Source organism: Lacerta agilis, chromosome 12, assembly GCF_009819535.1.
Source record: "Lacerta agilis isolate rLacAgi1 chromosome 12, rLacAgi1.pri, whole genome shotgun sequence".
NCBI classification, from domain to species: Eukaryota; Metazoa; Chordata; class Lepidosauria; order Squamata; family Lacertidae; genus Lacerta; species Lacerta agilis.
The window spans coordinates 22,524,036-22,543,660 of NC_046323.1; positions in this window are offsets into that span (position 1 = coordinate 22,524,036).

Genomic DNA, 19,625 nt, shown 5'->3' on the forward strand with positions numbered 1-19,625 from the left:
TAGCTTTCTTCATCCCAGACCATGGGCCATGCTTGCTGGGGCTGATGGGAGACACAGTCCCAAGTATCCGGAGGGAGTCACATTGGGGAAGGCGGCTATAGGCAGGGTTCTGTTGTTAACATATTTCAAACAGGAGTGAGTCAGCTCTCCTAATTTGCTCACTAGATTTAGAGAGATGAAAGTGATCGATGGAAAGAAATTTCAAGGGCATGACTGATTATCAGTTTATTTATGGAAAGCTAGTGGGTAGATGTCAGATATGGCTACAGATAATGGAGTCAGATTTTCAGTGATTGCAAAAAAAAAGACCTGAAAATGAAAGTTTTAGATCCCTTGTTGGAGTGGCCTGCAAGGCTAATAATAATAATAATAATAATAATAATAATAATAATAATAAATTTATTATAATATTATATCAGATTATTATCATCACCACCATTCAATTGATTATGTGCCCTTCACCAGCAGGTCCCAGGGCAGGCTGCAACAATTTAAGATTTAAAAATGAAAAGCAGTTAAAACAGGTAACAGTCACAGGGATAGGGTAGGCCCTGAGAAAACACACCTCACGTGTCAAAGGCCAGGATAAAGATGTCCGCCATGCTGGCTCTGTCACCATTTTTTTTACAGGTATTTCACCAATTAATATAAATGACCTAAGCTTCTCTTGAATCTTGTTAATGCCACATCCCCTCCAAAGGGATTTGCCACAGTGAATCAGTTTCTTGCCCAGAAAACAGATGCTCTCTGGAGATGGTAATAATGGATGAGCTGCATCTGTCAAAGCTTTGCTGTTAATGCTGCTAAATCATACCAGGCCATATGGGGTGGTATCTTGCTATGAGAGAAGCTAAGCAGTGTGAAAATACTAGTGCAGCTATTGTCTGAGGAGACTGACTGAAGGGATGCTGATTCCCCGTGCGTGTTGTGGGTTCGCCTGGCGACAGAATCTCGCTGTAGCACTGCAAAATCTGAGCATGGGGCCAGCTGCTAAGATCCTTTATATTCTTTATCTTCAAGTCATGAACTCTCCCTGGGCTTTCTTAACCTCCAAGAAGTGGGGTGTGCAAGCAATGCCCCAGTTGTAAAGTATGAACAACAATGCTGTTTTCTTGAGAACTACTTGTGGTTCACCACATTTGTCACTGAAGAAGTAGTCGAAGTTGACATACAACAAATATTTCCTCATTCAAGAGGTTTCTCACATATTCCATCCAGAAATGGAAGGCTAGATTGAACTGATCCCAAAATACATGTAAGAAAGAGTTAACAGATCAGTTAAACTCCCAATGTTCAGGTAGTTTCTGCGACTGAAATGGTGACTAAATTTCTAGGATGTCCTACATACCTGTACTGGTTGCTACACAGAAACTTCCTCTTGGAAATTCAGAAATAATAATATTTTACTCAACAGCTTTATGGTTTGGGGCATAATTCCTAAACCCTCTCATTCAAGACCCAGAATGAGATAGCCTGGAGTTTTAATTCAGGCTATCTCCAGATCTAGAGATATGGAATCCACTTTAGCAGAAGAAGACAGAGAGGTTGTTTGAGACCTATTGGAGGGAAAATATTAGAGATTTTATTTAAGTCCTGTTGGAAGGTGGTTGCTACAGTTCTGTTTTGACTGAAAACAGGCACGGGCATATAATTATACCCACCTTTTTCTAACCATTTTCTTATTATTTATTTATTCCCTTTTTTAATAATAAGAAAATAAATAAATAATTCTTTAACAATGTGGATTCCCTGGCAGTTATACTGCTTTTTCCTTTGCTCCGGAAATCACTTGAGGTGCTCATCAAATGCAAAATGCCCCTTGCCGAAACATCACATTTTTCCTTATCATAAAGTCTATTCCATGGCTTTGAAAGGATAAAATAACAAAGAATCTAGAAACACCCTAACAGATTTCTTACTGTGGCATAAATTTACAAAGACCAGATTCAGTGATCAGAAGCATGAAAAGCTATCTTCAGTTAGGAGGTCTGACGTCTGCCTGCCTGCCCCTTTATAAAATGGTAAACAGTGGAGACAAAATACAGCAAAAATAATACATCATTATTAATGATTACCATTCTATGTAAAGCTTAAATGTATGCTTTCTAAGCACCGTGACCATATCCAACGGTAGTAACTGGTGATAATTGAACTGATAAACTCTGTAAGCCTTTAATCTTGTAAAAGAACCGCAGCTGAGGAATCTTTTTAGCATATTAAATCCAACTTCAAAGAAATTATTGTCAATGCACCCGGCTCTGAGGGTCTTGTGAACACTGATCAGCATCTTACATTGGCTCAGATCCTCAGCGTTGATTGGAACCAGTTGTATAGAAGCTAAATCCCTCCTTCTCTAGCACCCACTTTGAAAAAAGGTTTGGCAGCTACTGATGGGTAAATGTCAGGTCGCTGTCCATTTGTGGGAACTGTGCTGTCCATCCTGTTAACAAGATGTGAGTACTGGAATTCTACCCTAGTAACTTGCTCACTTTTAGAAACGGCACAGTACTGCAGAGGGTGGAAAGGACAGAAGTAACTTTACTCTCTTTTTGGCTGCTGTTGCCTAGTTTCATTATTCTATGCCTTATCAACACATTGTGTTCTAGGCAAGTTGCCTCTGAAATTTCTAAATCCACATAAACATGCTTAGTTAGTTGGTGACATTACGGATCTGAGAAGAAGGGGAAGTTTAAGAAGCTACCTGCATGCAGGATATACTGCCCTGATGTATTCAAGGAAGCAGGTTTCAAAGGGGTCAGTAGGAGCTGAATAAAAACGCCCCACAGCATAGCCCAGAGAAGTAAGTTTTGTGGGAATGCACAAGATCATATGTGGGGTTGGGTAAAGCTCTTTAGGATTAGGATCATTAGAAAGAGTGAGGTGGCTTCCTCAGCTGGCAATTGTGTGTGTTGCCCAACGCATTCTGTGCTCCCTGATCTAGCTTGCTTTTCTCATATGCAGTGGAGGAAACTGTCCTGTTGTTGCCAGCGCAGAAACAAGATTCAACTGAATTTCTGGTCAGCATCTGCACATGGAACAGAGGGGGGGCCCATCTTGTCCTGCAGGAAGATATCTTGGGCCAGCTCTGAGAGATTGGAACCGGCATTAAAATTGCCTTTATATTTAACGAAAGAGAATACAATGGCTTATGTTCCACCGGGAGAGCACTCCTGCACGGCCTTCTCACCGCACACTCACTTCCTGAGATAGAATGGGTAGCCATAAGAGAAAGTCTGTGATGGCTGATACCCATGGAAGCAGGTAGGACAAAAGGCAGGGAGCCCAACAGCAGGTGGCGCTAGATCCAAGATAGGCAGAGCTGACTAATTGTAATTTTGCCTCCATCCAAATTGCTGAGTTCTACAAGGGCAACTGGGGAGGAGGAATATGACACCCAGTGACAACAGTACCATTCCAGAAATTGGCCACAGAGTAAGCTCTTTCATGAGCTACTGTTCCCTGAATTTCACCTACCAGGGAACCATGAGTAGTGTACATCTTAACACACAGGCATGGCAGTATAGTGCTTTTTAAAGAACAGTCTAAAGATAAATGGACATTAGTGAATTATATGAACCATTTTAGGTGTAACTTCTCCCCTCATCTATTTAAAATTTAAAATTTTCTTTTTACAAGAATGTATGCAAACATAAAAAACTGTCTCCTCCCACCCTTCTGTGCCTGTCTCCATCATTATTTTGAATTTCTTTTGGGAGGAATTTAAAGAACATTCCTGTTTATGTAGGCATTGGGTGGCTGAAGAACACTGTTTCTGGTAGCTTTGAGATCACTGTGCAGAGGCATGTTTTTAACTGTAATCTGTTTTAGCATGTTTTTGTTTTTATAGCTTATATCTGTTTGCCACCCTGGGCTCCTAAGGGAGGTAGGGTGGAAGAGAAATCCAAGAAATAAATGAGTAATTATTTCACTTTCTCTCTCTCCTCCTTCTGCCTCACCCTTTGTTGGTCACCTGTTTATTCGGCAGCTAAACACACAAGGACAAATTTAAACAAATGGAGGGAAGGATGTTTGGGGAAGAACCCAGCTACAGGAAGGCTTGGGGTCCTGTTGAGAGTGGGAGGAACTACATGAGCATATTGTAACCCACCAGTTAATTAAACCTCAGAATGTAAATCAAATATGCTGCAAGCTTTTGAAGACACTTTAATTAGTTTGATAACGAAATTATTCCGCTACTTTTTTTTCCTAAGGAATTTCAGAGAGTTGTTCAAATATGTTGATTATGAGCTGGATTGAAGCCAAAGTGCTGTTAAAGCCAAAGGGATTAATGGACTGGTTAAGTGTACTGAGCAACCACACTATATTGGCATGAAATGCGAGGAGCCATCAATTCTGAAGCCCCATCAATTTCAACAGGGCTTACTCCCTCGTAAATGTTTTTATCTTGTGAACCGTCCTGAGATCTTTTAATGAAGGGCAGCAGCTGGGTTCCAGAACCTCTCAAGTGGGCAACATTGGCATTGCCTAAGGCTAAGAGAATTAGGGAGGTGTTTATGGTGAGTTCCAGCACCTCTTTTTCTAGAAAAATAGCACTGAAGGCAGTATATAAATCTAATAAATAAAATAATAATAAACAAATGTGCATAGGATTGCAGCCCCATGCAGCCATTTTAAAAGCCCCTAAAAGGTAAAAGGACCCCTGACCATTAGGTCCAGTCGTGGACGACTCTGGGGTTGCGGCGCTCATCTCGCTTTACTGGCCAAGGGAGCTGGCGTACAGCTTCTGGGTCATGTGGCCAGCATGACTAAGCCGCTTCTGGCAAACTAGAGGAGTGCACAGAAACACCATTTATCTTCCCGCCAGAAGGTATTTATCTACTTGCACAAACTACAGCTCCCATAATGCTTTGGGGAGGCAACAGCTGTTTAAAGTAGCATCTTAAGTGTGAATGTGGCCCCAGTAAGCTTTGTCCTGACCTCCCTTTCTTATTTCTAGTGCTGGCTCTGACACCCGCTCTGTCCTCTCCTGTTGCCATGGCTGTTGCTGTTTTGTTTTTTTCCTTGGGTCAAACCTGACTTGGCAGCGAGAACACAACTTCTAGGAATCTGCAGATATTTAAGGCAGCTTGTAAAAATATTTCACAATATGTGGAAAGACAAACGAGACTCAGTATCGATTGCAAAGACCGCTCATGAGGCTCAGGCGGATTCATTTTGCAAAGCCGTGGCGAGTGGGAGAGAGTTCAAATGAAAGGGATGTGAGTGGCAGCAGGGTGCATAGGCGGCAAACAGGATGTGATATGAGCCAAACTTAAACCCCTTTCAGTCTTCTTCTGAGGATACAGGGAATGTGTGGGGATGTAAGGAGCCCGGATGATGCTGTTGACCAGGGATGAGAAACCTCAGGCTCTGGGGAAAAATGTGGTCACATCCTTCCTCACTCTCCAGGTCAAACCCCTCACTGGCTCTGTTTTGCACCCAGAGGATTCTCGCTTGGTTGGAACGTCTTCTTGAATTCTGATCGTGCCTCTTGCTTCTTTAGATGGAGGATTCGGAGGGGCACGTGAGCACATGTAGAAACTGGCCTACTGTTTACATTTGTTCTCCACCCACTTCAGTCTTTGGTTCTCCTCACTACTGGCATATGGCCCTCACGAGGTTGTCAAGAAGGGGCTGCTGACACTGCCTTCACACTGGGAATTTAACACCAGGTACTCACTGAGGCCCATGCCCTGAGATAGGGTCTGTGTTAGTATTTCACCCCCTCCCTTTGTGAGAATCGTGTGACTTATGGTCTGAGAGAAGGGGGAGGGAACTGAGTCTTTGATCTCTTAATTAACTTCTCTCTGCCAGACAGAATGTGACCTTCACTGTGTGTGTTAGACAGGGTTCGTTCTGTAGATAAGATGTGTGGAAGAAAACCTAGCCACACAAGCTGTATAGTTATGTATATATTGTAGCTTGTAGAAAAATAAAGAAGAACTGTTTCAAGTTAAAATAGCCAGCGCTTTATTCGACCTCTGAGGAAGTGAGGGTGCTCATGACAGACAGTCTTGAGTCCAGATATTTATGATTGAGCTGTAGGTGTTCCAGTCTTATCGCCTGGCCCAGTTGGGGCACGAAGTGGGGCACAAGACCTGGATAGATCCTGGCTTAAATCAACATATGGTAGCAGAGGCGGATGGCTTCGTTCCTCCTATGGTGGCAAGCGGCTGGTTGGCATTCCTCCTGTGTTGCAGAGCGGCTGGTTTTCGTTCCTCTGCAGATGAAGGCTGCTGAGACGTGCTGCTGCTGTGTTTGGTGAGACAGTTCGGCTGCTTCATTTCGGAGCTGTTTTCAAGCTACAGAATTGATTTACAATGGTATGCTGTTTAGCTGCCAGAACAGATAGCAGAGACGCTTTTCCAGATTCTTGCTAATTGCGCTGAGTTTGGGGGAGTGAAGTTAAAGGGAGTTAAGGCTTATTTTGCTGCATGAAGAAGTGGTGTTTGCTACAGTTAAAAACGCAAGCATGTCTTCTGCACAGTTTGGCCAGATATCTCTCTCTTTTCCTCCTCTTACACCAGAGACGTACCCTACCTGGCAAGTTAGAATGAAAGCGCTTTTACAAAGGGAAAGGCTTTTTCATACCATTGAGGATGATCCCCCACAGCAAGATGATGATGAATGGCCTGCCTGGCATGAAGCTGATCAAAGAGCCAGGGGGACTATTGTTTTGGGCGTTTGTGATACCCTGTTGGTTAGTTTAGAAGATGCTGAAACGGCAAGAGCTGTTTGGGACAAACTTCGAAATTTGCATCTTAGGCAGGGAGCAGGGAGCAGTATTCTTTTTTTCAAGAAATTGTGTAGACTGGAGTTGCAGAAAGATGGCGATTTGCCCAGCCATCTGTCCCAATTACAACGCCTTAGACAAGACCTCATCCAAAGAGACTTGACTTTTTCTGATGCTGTTTTCTCCATGCTAATGATTAATAGCCTGGATGAGTCGTATGATGCTATTGCTTCTCAGTTATCAGCATTGCCTAATGATCTTTTAACACCGGATCATGTATCTAGTGTGCTCTTAAATGAGTTTGACCGCAGACAGACTGTTAAAGAAAGCCGGGGCAAAGCTGTTGAAAATGTTTCTAAGCCTTCAGCAGGAGAAAGTGAAACTACTGCAAAGGCACTGAAGTCAGTACATTGCCATAGCTGCGGAGAGCTAGGTCATTATCGGAGTAATTGCAAGAAAGCTTCAAAGAAGAAGGGCAACTTCAAAGGTGGTGGAGGACGACGCAGACCTCAAGGGCCAGCTGCACAAAAGGCTTTGATCTCTCGTTGTACTGATAAGGACGCATACTCTGTTTTTGTTGTAGATTCTGGGGCCACGCGCCATGTATCTAATGATAAAAGCATTTTCATTAATTTGGAGCAACAAGAAGGCCGAATTCAACAGGCCGATGGGTCAGAGATAAAGTCTCCTGGCCAGGGAACGATTTCTCTGCAGAATCTTAATGCAACAGTTAAGAATGTTATGTATGCACCTCATTTGCAGGACAATTTGTTGAGTGTTTCTCAGCTTACTTCTCAAGGTCTCAAGCTGGTGTTCACAAAGTCCCGATGTGACATTATTAGAGACAACAAACTCATTCTTTATGCCAAATGTGTTAATGGTTTATATGTATTGCCTTTTGTTACAGGTGCAACAGCTGGTACAGCTAAGAAAACTAAACAGGCCCACTGCAACATATCAATTGATAAGAATGAGAAGTTGCATAACCATTGTATTCATGATTATCATCGCTTGTTTGGCCATCTTCATTTTCAGGCTTTAACAAAAATGCAAGATTTGGTTGATGGTATGAAGGTTAAGAAGTGTCCTTACCACATGAAATGTATCTCTTGTGCAGAGAACAAAATCAAACAGGCCTCCAAAGGTGCAGAATCAGGAAGGGAGGTTACAAAACCTTATGAAGTAATTCATGCTGATTTGGTGGGACCTCTAGCGCCCTCTAGAGGAAATTCACGGTATTTTCTAGTTCTGATTGATTCATTTTCCAGATATGTCTGGGTTTATGTGTTGCAAAAGAAATCAGAGGCTTTTCAGAGATTTAAGCAATTCTGTGCATGGCTTAAGAATGTGCACAATGAACATGTACGCTGTTTTTTTACTGACCGAGGTGGTGAGTTTTGTTCAGAAGAATTTGAAAGTTTCCTCTCTGAACAGGGAATTGAACACTTGACCGCCACACCCAGGTCACCATGGCAAAATGGCCTGTGTGAGAGAATGAACCAAACGTTGCAACAAGGGATAAGAACTCTGTTGCATGATTCAGGCCTCTCTAACCTTTTTTGGGGGGAAGCTCTGTCTTGCTTCACTTATGTCTATAACAGGAGATTCCACTCAAGTATTAAGAGTACTCCGTATGAGATGCTGTTTCAGAAGAAACCATTTGTAAAACATTTGAAAATTTTTGGTTCAGAAGTCTGGGTACACACTGTGAAAAATGACAAATTGAGTAAGTGTGGTCAACATGGTATCTTTCTAGGATATGAGAAAGGTTCTTATCGTGTTCTGATGACAGACACAAAAGCAATAAGGTTGACCAGGAGCATAGACTGCAATCCTAAATGGGACACAGTTGGTATTTTCCAATGTTACCCACTGTCTGATGATGGAAATGTAAAACCAAAACCAGAAAAGAAAAAGGTTAAGTCTGATGATGCTGATTCTAGTGATGGTGGAGAGTCTGATCCAGATACAGACCTTCACAGTGCCCAAGCCTCAGTTAAAGATGAGCCAGAGGCTGGTGCAGATGAACAACCTTTGTTCACAATAGATCCTCATTCTCCTAAAGAGGAAGTGGATCCAGATGATCAGGAGACTGTAAGAAGGTCCGAAAGAACCACCAAGGGAAAACCACCAAAGCGTTTTTCCGTTGAGTTTGCCAAAACTGCTGTTACTGCCAGTAATTCAGATTCTGTGTTTGAACCAACCAGTTACAAAGAGGTTCAAAACATGTCAGCCAAAGACGCAGAACCTTGGCTTAATGCCATGAAATCTGAATTGAATTCCCTCAAGCAAAATGAAACGTGGGAATTGGTTCCACAAGAACCAGGCATGAAATTAATAGATAGCAGGTGGATTTTCAAAGCCAAAACTGACAAACATGGTAAAGTGGTCAGACACAAAGCTAGATTAGTAGCTCGTGGTTTTTCTCAAATTCCTGATCAAGACTACCACGAGACATATTCACCAACAGTTAGGTTTGAAAGTGTCAGACTGTTGATGAAACTTGCTGCTGAGGAAGGCATGACAATTTCACACCACGATGTGAATACCGCATTTTTATACGGTGTTCTAGATGAAAACATTTATATGCAACCACCAGATGGTGTACAAGTAAAGCAAGGAATGGTGTGCAAGTTAAAAAAGTCTTTGTACGGCCTCAAACAAAGTTCTCGCTGTTGGTATACCAAACTTACTGAAATACTGTTTTCCTTAGGTTTTGAACAAGGGAAGGCCGATTCCTGTGTTTTTGTAAAGGAGCACAAGCAACAGAAGTTGTATTGCATCTTTTTTGTTGACGATCTCTTATTCTTTTGGAAAAATGTAAATATTTACAAAGACACACTCACGAAGTTGCAGAAACATTTTGATATGAAAGATCTGGGAGATGTGACTAATTACTTGTCATTAGAAGTTGAAAGGAATGACAAAGGTGATGTTCTGTTACACCAGACATGCAAAATTAATGATTTGGTCCAGAAATTGAGACTCACTGAGTCAAATGCAGTGGACACTCCCATGATCACAGGGTACCAACATGACACAACTGCTACAATGTTTCCTGATGTCACATTGTTTCGGAGCATATTGGGCAAGCTAAGTTTCATAGCTAGATGTACCAGGCCTGATATTGCCATTAGTGTAAATCTGCTCAGCAGATATTCAAACAATCCCACAGTGCAAGACTTTAAAGCACTCAAACGCATTGTGAACTACCTTAAAGGTACTATGCACTATCGCTTGCGTCTTTCTAGCCAGAAGTCAGGTGGTCTAGAAATTTACACGGATGCCAGTTTTGGAAGTGAATTGTAATGAAACCAAATAAGAACTCTGGCCAAAGTTTTAACAAAAAAACATGCGTTTACTCATAAGTAATTCCAAACGTATTATCAATTCTGTAAAGAATTACAGTCTTAAACAACAAATAGTTTCATATGAAAGTTTTCTTTAAAGTCTTTTAGAGATGGCTGTCAGGGCTTCTCCAATGTGTGTCAGGTGTAAACCAGGGAGACCAGGACAGGGCCCCGTTTCGGCATGGATGCCTTCTTCAGCTGGCAATATCAAATAGTATTAAATAGCACAGAGTACATCAAGTTTCAAAATTGAACATTTTAAACAACATCAAACGAGTTATGTAAGGTTTTAAACAGAATTATAAAGTATCATTCACTAAAGGTCATAATTCAACAACATCAAATAAATTATTATTACAGGAAGTTTTAAAGTCTCGTGCTTATATATGTGCCCAAGTGGCTTTTCAAAGTATTTGGTTCCTTACCTTGTTTTTTATGGTAGAAGTATGTGAAAAATAAAAATGGTGTGTTTCTTTGATTCCTAAGAGGATATAGCGTCTGTAAACCATAGAAAAAACGACTGTTACAATTCTTCCATTAAATTGTGTATATGTGAAGTACAAGATTATGTGTGGTCTCACCTTAGAAGTTTTGCTGTATTTTTCTCTGTTTTTTTCGGGCGTTTCCTACTCATAGGTGAGTTTGTGGCCTTATATCTGAAAGGGGAGGAGATAACCCCCTGTTCTTCTTAAAGGTGTAATACAATCTAAACTCCTCAAAAACAAAAGGCACTGTGGTGATATTTTAAAGAAAGGAAATGTATTCCTGATGTTCATTCAGACCCTTGGGAGACATGGTTTCAAACAGATGAATGTATCTGGCTTCCTGTTGTAATAGAAGTTTTTCAATATTTCTTCGGTTATATAAGTCTATTTTGGGTTTCCAGATAATAAAGAAGACAAAATCATCCTCCGTGTGTTTTTGTCGTATATAATGTTCCACTAAAGGGGCTTCTAGTACCTTGTTTCGGATCCGTGATCGATGTTCATTTATGCGTAATTTTATCGGTCTAGTGCTCTTGCCTATGTATATCTTTTTGCAGGGGCACATCCATGCATACACACTGTTTTTTGTGTTGCAATTGCTGAAGTGTTCTATTTGAAATTTAAAGCCAGACTGTACATCAACAAACTCTTTCACTTGTAGTGCATATTTGCATACGCCACAGCTGCCACATTTGTAATGGCCCTTCGTGGTTTCCTCCGGGTATGTAAGCAAGTCCGATTTAACCAGATAATTTCTAAGTGATTTGGTTTTATTTAACCCAAACATAGGTGGATTCTGACATCCCGGTATGTTCGATAACAGGTGCCAATGTTTATATACCAGTTTCTTAATATTGGATGTGTAAGGTGTAAATTGTAACGCTGTGTAAATCCGATCTTCTTTGGATTTTCCAGAAGTCTTAACAGAAAGAAGATCTTTCCTGTCTTTTAATTCCGCTCTTCTTTTGGCAGCTTGAAGAGTTCGTAGTGTATATCCTCGCCTTAGTAAAGACTGTGTAAGTTTATTGGCTGCTGTTTCGTAGTCTTGCTGAAGGGTCGCATTTCTTTTGAGTCTCAAATATTGTCCATATGGTAGATTATTCAATAAATGTGGAGCATGGAAAGATGAGGCGTGCAGTAAGGAATTACGATCAGTCAGTTTACTATATGGACGGACCTTCAGTAATTGGAAGTGATCTATGAAAACTGTAACGTCCAAAAAATTGACCGATGTGTCGTGGATCGTCCCGGATAATCGTATATTAGGATCTTGAATGTTTATCCATTGCAGAAACTGTGTGGCCGCGTCTTGGTTCTGTATAACAAAAAATAGATCGTCTATAAAACGATAGTATTTTATGATTTGGGTTCTGAAAGGATTGTGATTATTCAAAATGAATGTTTTTTCAAAGTTTATCATATAAATATTGGCAATAGAGGGGGCACAAGAGGATCCCATGGCTACACCTTTGATTTGCAGGTAAAACTGTTCCAAATGACGAAAAAAGTTGTGGTCCAAGATGATATCCAGAATGTCGAGCAAAAAATGAGTTGGTGGTTCTTTGTTGGGCCTAGAGTTTAGGAGGAATTCTATAATTGTTCTTACCTCCGGAAGGGGGACATTGGTGTAAAGAGACTCAACATCCAAAGTTACAAGCGAGGCTCCTTGAGGTACTTGAATATTCTCTATATTTCCAATAAATGTTTTCGTTTTGAATAATCACTCTTCAAGCTGCCAAAAGAAGAGCGGAATTAAAAGACAGGAAAGATCTTCTTTCTGTTAAGACTTCTGGAAAATCCAAAGAAGATCGGATTTACACAGCGTTACAATTTACACCTTACACATCCAATATTAAGAAACTGGTATATAAACATTGGCACCTGTTATCGAACATACCGGGATGTCAGAATCCACCTATGTTTGGGTTAAATAAAACCAAATCACTTAGAAATTATCTGGTTAAATCGGACTTGCTTACATACCCGGAGGAAACCACGAAGGGCCATTACAAATGTGGCAGCTGTGGCGTATGCAAATATGCACTACAAGTGAAAGAGTTTGTTGATGTACAGTCTGGCTTTAAATTTCAAATAGAACACTTCAGCAATTGCAACACAAAAAACAGTGTGTATGCATGGATGTGCCCCTGCAAAAAGATATACATAGGCAAGAGCACTAGACCGATAAAATTACGCATAAATGAACATCGATCACGGATCCGAAACAAGGTACTAGAAGCCCCTTTAGTGGAACATTATATACGACAAAAACACACGGAGGATGATTTTGTCTTCTTTATTATCTGGAAACCCAAAATAGACTTATATAACCGAAGAAATATTGAAAAACTTCTATTACAACAGGAAGCCAGATACATTCATCTGTTTGAAACCATGTCTCCCAAGGGTCTGAATGAACATCAGGAATACATTTCCTTTCTTTAAAATATCACCACAGTGCCTTTTGTTTTTGAGGAGTTTAGATTGTATTACACCTTTAAGAAGAACAGGGGGTTATCTCCTCCCCTTTCAGATATAAGGCCACAAACTCACCTATGAGTAGGAAACACCCGAAAAAAACAGAGAAAAATACAGCAAAACTTCTAAGGTGAGACCACACATAATCTTGTACTTCACATATACACAATTTAATGGAAGAATTGTAACAGTCGTTTTTTCTATGGTTTACAGACGCTATATCCTCTTAGGAATCAAAGAAACACACCATTTTTATTTTTCACATACTTCTACCATAAAAAACAAGGTAAGGAACCAAATACTTTGAAAAGCCACTTGGGCACATATATAAGCACGAGACTTTAAAACTTCCTGTAATAATAATTTATTTGATGTTGTTGAATTATGACCTTTAGTGAATGATACTTTATAATTCTGTTTAAAACCTTACATAACTCGTTTGATGTTGTTTAAAATGTTCAATTTTGAAACTTGATGTACTCTGTGCTATTTAATACTATTTGATATTGCCAGCTGAAGAAGGCATCCATGCCGAAACGGGGCCCTGTCCTGGTCTCCCTGGTTTACACCTGACACACATTGGAGAAGCCCTGACAGCCATCTCTAAAAGACTTTAAAGAAAACTTTCATATGAAACTATTTGTTGTTTAAGACTGTAATTCTTTACAGAATTGATAATACGTTTGGAATTACTTATGAGTAAACGCATGTTTTTTTGTTAAAACTTTGGCCAGAGTTCTTATTTGGTTTCATTACAAGTTTTGGAAGTGACGCAGTTGATGGAAAAAGCACTTCAGGTATCTGTTATATGTACAACCAATGTGTTTTTGATTGGGCATGTAAAAAGCAAGCGACTGTAAGTTTGAGTTCATGCGAAGCAGAGCTCAATGCATTAACTCACTCACTTATGGACATTGAGTGGTTACTGCAGCTATGCCAAGACATTAGACTGAAAGTTACTTGTCCAGTTAATGTATACCAGGACAGTAAATCTTGCATAGCACTGATACATTCTGAAGGTTGCAAGCAAAGAACAAAGCATTTGCAGATAAAATTACAGACTTCCGGTTAGGTGCCGGTCAATGGCGGACGGGGGTCGGACGGCTCCGTCCTTCGACAGGCTATAGGGACTACCCTGCCTGCGCCAGGGGTCCCTTAAAGCCACGGGAAGAGTGTCCCGTGGACTGCCGGCTTCGTGGGTCCCAGACGTGCCGTCTCCGCTCCTGATTGACCCTCGTAAGGGGGAAAATCAGGCGAGCGAAGCACCGGCACGGGACTGAAGAAGCGACTGCCTGCGGAGGATCAAAGCAGCGATCCCGCCAGACTTGAGCACCCAGCACTTCCGATATAGAAACTTTCAAAGAAACTCTGTAAGTAAAAACTTTGGACTATTTGACAAGTTTGGAAAACACTGCTTGCAGAGGAAACTTTAAAAGGAAGCCTGTTCCCTTTGTACTGTTTGCGCGAGCTTGGTAGCGCTAAAAGATCAAAGCCGCGACTAACGGGAAAGTTTTGCGAACTCTGCCAAACTTTTTAAAAGTTGATTAAAAGTTGCTTAAAGGATGTTTAAAGACTTAAAAGCAGTTGATATGGCAAAAGAAGACGCCCCTCACCCTCTGGATTAGGATTCCGGGTCAGTAGCGGGCTGTAATATATTGTTGCCATTTTTTTTCTCTGTTGGTGTTTCAGTGACTGTTTACCAGTGGAGACATTTTGACTTCTTTGCAACCAGATACAAGTTACTTTTTGGACTTTGGTGGTAACACTGCAAGTTAGAAACTGTAACTGACTTGGGCTATATGAAAATAAACCCTTCTTGGCTTTAAGGAATTTATATTTTGAAAAACTTAAACTCTTTGCCTAAAAGCTGGATTTTTGGGACTGGTGTGGGCTCCTGGCTCAGCAGTCTCTTTGTTCTCAGAACTGAGCTGCTGGCCACCTGGTGTTTACTTTTGGGACTGTTGGCCTTCTGCTGTGAATGTCTGAGATTGTTACCACAGCAACTGGAGTGACCTTGAGATTACAATTGCAGAGCTCACAGGATATGGACACTAGATCAAAAACAACTGGTGCTAGCTCTGCACAAAAAAGAGGCTCTGTTTCCCTAACTCTACAGGAACAAATGGAGAAATTGGTTACTAGCGTGGCAGAAATTGCTGCAGGACTGAAAAGCGTTACTGAAGGGTTGAAGCAGACACAAGATCAAGTTTCATCAGGAAATACAGCAGTGAATTCAGCAATAGAAAAATTACAAGCTGATATAAAAGCTGATATTAAAAATTCTACGCAGACCCTGGAAAAATCAATTGGGCAAATTGAGGAGAACGTAAGGAAGAATAGAGAAGAAATTAATAGGATTGGGCAGGAGGTGACCACCCTGAAAAAGGACTCAGAGGAAATTAAAGTGGTTAAGGAAAAAATAAAAAAGGTGGAAGAAAAATTGGACAACTTAGATTTGGAGCAGATAGAGAATATTGGAACACGACAGAGAACTGTTGAAGAGTCTCTCGCTTTTCTGCAACTACATCAGAGAGAGGGCAACATCCGTTTGAGGGGTCTTCCAGAATTGGAAGGGGAAGACCTAAAAGCCTATATTGTGAACTTATTCTCAGGATTTTGGGAGGTAGAAGAAGTTAACGTCTCAGCGCGCATAGTGAAGGCCTTCAGATTTGGTCCAAGAGGTTCCAGAGGAAAGAAAAGTAACAAAACAGTTAGTGACTGTTTGATTGTGTGTCACGATCGACACGATAGGGACTTTTTTCTGGACTTGCATTATAGAAACAACCTGGTGGTAGAGCAGAACAAAGTAATTTTTTATAAGGATATCCCCAGATTTTTCTTGGACAAAAGAATTCCTTACAACGACTTGGCAACTGAGCTCAGAAAAAGGAAAATTCCCTTCAGTTGGGAATTTCCAGAAGGCCTGGCATTTACGTTTGAAGGAAAAAAGATAAGAATAAGATCCTTGGCGGAGAAGCAAAAGTTTTTGGACAAGCATCTGGAACAATTTAAAGGTACACCACTCGACCCAGCACAACTTTACAGGTTCCCAGAGGTATTTCCACCACCGCCGGGACTACCAAGTTTGCCAGGCCCAAGCCAGGATTCAGAGAAAGACAAGAAAGGAGAAGCAACTGGAGGAGAAGACTAAAGAAAGGAAAATGGCGCTCAAGTTAATGACATGGAATGTCCGGGGATTGAACCAGAGACCAAAGAGACGCAGAGTGTTTTACAACATAGAAAAGAAGAATTTGGATATAATATGCTTACAGGAAACCCACATAGCCCGACGTCATAGAAGATTACTACAGAACAAAAAATTAGGCCAAGAGTTTATATCATCGGATAAGGTCAAGAAGAGAGGAGTAGTGATATATGCAAAGGAGAAATATAGCCCAAGACAGCTTTTTAAAGATGAAGAAGGGAGATACATCGCAATTGAAATCAATATACAAGGCGAAAAATTTTTGATTCTGGGACTTTACGCACCAAATGATGGAAAGTCAATTTTTTATAAGAAAATACATGATCTGCTGTTGGACTATTTGGATTACAAACTAGTTTGCCTTGGAGACTTCAATGGGGCAGTTTCCACATTAATGGATAGATCTCAAAGAACTAAACTAACGAACGATGGGAAACTCCCAAAGACTTTTTTCGAAATGGTGGATAATTTGAATTTGGTGGACTCTTGGAGATTAAAAAACCCTACAGATACAGAGGCAACTTACTTTAGTGAACCTCAGAAGTCATGGTCGAGGATAGATTATATTTGGATTTCGAATGAATTGGCTCCAAAAATACAAAAGGCAGAAATCGGCCCCAAAACTCTTTCAGACCACAATCCGGTACAGTTAAATCTAAAAATGATTTCCAAGGATTCTTTTAGATGGAGAATGGATGACGCTTTGATGAGAGACACCAAGCTAGTAGAAAGAGCGGCGAAAAAGATGAAAGAATATTTTCAGATAAATTGGAGTTCCGAAGTGGAGAAAAGAATTGCTTGGGATGCAAGTAAAGCTGTAATGAGAGGATTTCTCATTAGTGAAAAAGCAAAAAAGAAGAGACAACAAAATGCAGAAATAGAGAGAATACTGAAATCAATTAAAGAAAAGGAAAAAGAATTAAGAGGACATCCCAGATGTGTCAAAATTCAAAAAGAAATTAAATACTTGCAATCCCAATATGCCAATATAATGAATCAGGACATTGAATGGAAAGTGAAAATGATGAAGCAAAGAACATTTGAATCGGCCAATAAGTGTGGAAAACTACTAGCTTGGCAATTGAAGAAAAGACAAAAGGCAAATGTCATCAGTACTTTAGTAGTAAATGGAAAAAATGTGGAGAAACCGGAGGAAATCAGATGGTGCTTTCAAAGATTCTACAAGCAACTGTACAAGGAGGAGAAGATAGATGAAGTAGAAATAGACCGATTTCTGGAAAAAAATGGATTGCAAAAAGTCCCAGAGGAAAAATTAGTTACTCTCAACCACCCAATATCGACACAGGAGATAGAAGATGCAATAAACAACATGCAATTAGGGAAGGCTCCAGGACCGGACGGATTAACAGCAAAATATTATAAGACACTGAAAGACTGGCTATCGCAGCCGCTAAGAGAAATTTGCAATAAAATACTAGAAGGAGATAGGGCACCAGAGACGTGGAAGGAAGCCTTTATCACACTGATTCCAAAACCAGATACTGATAAGACCCAAATGAAAAATTATCGTCCAATATCCCTTTTGAACGTGGATTATAAAATCTTTGCAAATGTATTGGCTACAAGGTTGAAAAGAGTGTTGAAAGACTACATACACAGAGACCAAGCAGGTTTCTTGCCAGGAAGACAAATTAGTAATAATACAAGAATTATTGTGGACATCTTAGAAAAACTGGAGAGAAACATAAATACAGATGCGGCACTATTGTTTGTTGATGCAGAGAAAGCATTTGATAAAGTTTCTTGGACATTTATGAAAAAGAATCTGGAAAGGATGGGAGTTGGTGAAAAATTCTTGAATGGCATTAAGGCCATTTACACAGAACAAAGAGCTAAAGTAATAGTAAACAGTGTGATATCGGAGGAGTTTGAAGTTGAAAAGGGAACAAGACAAGGGTGCCCTATCTCCCCTTTACTTTTTATTACGGTCCTGGAAGTCCTCCTAAATATGATACGAAAGGACAAACAGATAAAAGGAATTCGTGTGGGAGAGAAGGAATACAAACTACGCGCCTTTGCAGACGATCTGATGTTATCCCTGCAGGAACCGGAAAGCAGTGTCCCCAGAGCCTTGGAAATAATTGAACAATTTGGACTTGTAGCTGGTTTCAAATTAAACAAGCAGAAAACCAAAGTTTTAGGAAAAAATTTGAGTGCAGAACAAATTCAAAGAATACAGGAAGGCACGGGCCTCAATTTTGTCAAAACAGTAAAATATCTAGGTATCAATCTCACAACCAAGAATCTGAACCTGTACAAGGACAATTACGAAAAACTGTGGATGGAAATAAAGAAAGACATGGAGACATGGACAAGATTGAAACTGTCGTTAATGGGAAGAATTGCCGTGATAAAAATGAATGTCCTACCAAGGATGCTGTTTTTATTCCAAGCCATACCAATTTTGGACAAACTGGACTGTTTTAAGAAATGGCAAAAGGACTTATCAAGGTTTATATGGCAGGGTAAAAAGCCAAGAATTAAGTTTAAGATTCTAACAGACTCTAAAGAGAGAGGAGGCTTTGCCCTGCCGGACTTAAGACTTTACTTTGAAGCAGCGGCCTTTTGCTGGTTAAAGGACTGGTTCAAATTAGAGAATGTTGATGTATTGGACTTGGAAGGATATGATAATATGTTCGGTTGGCATGCATACCTTTGGTACGACAAGGCTAAGATCCACAGAACTTTTAAGTCTCATATAGTTAGAAAATCCTTGTACCAGGTCTGGATTAGATATAAAGACTTGTTAGAGAGAAAGACCCCTAGATGGATCTCTCCAGTGGAGGCCAAAGCCTATAAGAGACCGAATATGTCTGCAAACTGGTTAAGATATATGGACATATTGCAGCAGGAAGGGGACTCTTTTAAGCTAAAAAGCTACGACCAAGTGAAAAGTCAGGTCCCCGACTGGTTGCATTATCATCAGGTACATGAAACATTTAAAATGGACAAAAAAGTTGGTTTTCAAGTAGAAAAATCAAAACTGGAAACAGAATTGATAGAATCGAACTTTAAAAACCTTTCCAAAATGTATAATCTATTGCTAGAGTGGCATACGAAAGATGAACTGGTTAAATCGTCAATGATAAGTTGGGCGAAAGATATAGGACATAATATTATGATGGATGACTGGGAGGGATTGTGGCAAAAAGGTATTAAATTTACGGCTTGTCATAGTTTAAGAGAAAACATAATGAAAATGGTTTACAGATGGTATTTGACACCAGTTAAAATAGCTAGGATGAATACCAAAATGTCAGATGTATGTTGGAAATGTAAACATGCGAAAGGTACCTTTTTTCATATGTGGTGGTTGTGCCCAGCGGTGAGTGCTTTCTGGGATAAGATTTATA